This window comes from Arachis duranensis, chromosome 4 (genome assembly GCF_000817695.3).
Source record: "Arachis duranensis cultivar V14167 chromosome 4, aradu.V14167.gnm2.J7QH, whole genome shotgun sequence".
Classification (NCBI taxonomy): domain Eukaryota; kingdom Viridiplantae; phylum Streptophyta; class Magnoliopsida; order Fabales; family Fabaceae; genus Arachis; species Arachis duranensis.
In genome coordinates this window covers 119,835,242-119,836,979 of record NC_029775.3, presented here as the reverse complement: position 1 = coordinate 119,836,979, position 1,738 = coordinate 119,835,242, and positions in this window count along the sequence as shown.

The following is a 1,738-nucleotide window of genomic DNA, read 5'->3' as shown; positions in this document are numbered from 1 at the left end:
CAGCAAAGAAGACGCAAGCTCGGCCCAGAGCGAGCCTCAATAGTAGAAGAGCAAGTACAGGCACTCCTGGAAGCCGGCTTTATTAGAGAGGTCAAATACCCAACGTGGCTAGCCAATGTAGTGCTAGTCAAGAAACAGAATGGTAAATGGAGAATGTGCGTCGACTATACCGACTTGAATAAGGCATGTCCTAAGGACCCTTATCCCCTACCGAGTATTGATGCCCTGGTGGACTCCAGCTCGGGGTACCAATACTTATCATTCATGGACGCCTACTCGGGATATAACCAAATCCCGATGCACGAACCCGACCAAGAGAAAACATCGTTCATCACGCCAAAAGCCAACTATTGTTATGTGGTCATGCCATTCGGACTAAAGAATGCAGGAGCCACGTATCAAAGGCTGATGAACAAAGTGTTTTCCCCCCACCTAGGGAGCCTAATGGAGGTATACGTCGACGACATGTTAGTAAAAACCAGGCAAGAAGTCGACCTCCTAACCGACCTCTCACACGTCTTCAACACTATAAGGTTGCATGGGATGAGACTAAATCCCGCAAAATGCGCCTTCGCAGTAGAAGCAGGGAAATTTCTAGGCTTCATGCTAACACAAAGAGGGATTGAGGCCAATCCCGACAAATGCAGAGCCATCCTAGAAATGAAGAGCCCGACTTGTTTGAGAGAGGTTCAACAGCTCAATGGCCGACTTGCAGCCCTCTCCAGATTTTTGGCAAGATCGGCACTAAAATCCCTTCCACTATTTTTTCTATTAAGGAAGGGGTGCCAATTTGAACGGACTTTAGAATGTGAGGAGGCATTCCAAGAGTTCAAAAGATTCCTGAGTCAACCTCCTATATTAACCCGACCAGTACCGGGAAAAGACCTCGTCCTGTACCTATCCGTGGCAAACAGGGCTGTCTCATCAGCCCTGATCAGAGAAGACGAGGTCGGACAGCACCCGGTCTACTTTACCAGTAAGGTCCTACAAGGCCCTGAACTAAGGTACCACAAACTAGAGAAGTTTGCCTACTCCTTAGTGATAGCCTCACGAAGGCTACGACCTTACTTTCAGGCTCACACAATAAGAGTCCGTACGAACCAACCCATGAAGCAAATCCTCCAGAAGACGGATGTTGCAGGGAGAATGGTTCAATGGGCGATAGAGCTCTCCGAGTTTGATCTGAGATACGAAACTCGGACAGCAATTAAAGCCCAATGCCTCGCCGACTTCATTGCAGAATATGCAGGAGAGCAAGAGGAAAAACCGACTACCTGAGAACTCTACGACTCACAGGTGGTGACCTCCCAAATAAGTGGAGAGTATCAGGCAAAGGACCCCAACATGAAGAGATACTTGGAGAAAACCTTGGAGCACCTTGGGCGCTTTGCGGAAACCGAAGTTAAACACATAACTCGGGATCTAAACAGCAGAGCAGATGCCCTATCCAAGTTAGCAAGTACCAAACCAGGAGGAAATAACAGAAGCCTGATCCAAGAAACTCTCCAAGAGCCCTCGGTGTCAAAAACAGAAGATGAACAAGAGGTACTTGAAGTAGTCGGACTAAACCTCGGATGGATGAATCCCTTAGTCGAATACCTGAAATTCGACATCCTCCCCAAGGAGGAGAAAGAAGCTAAAAGGATCCGAAGGGAAGCACAACATTATACTTTGGTGAGAAATGTCCTTTACAGAAGAGGGATATCAACACCATTGCTGAAATGCGTACCGACCTCAA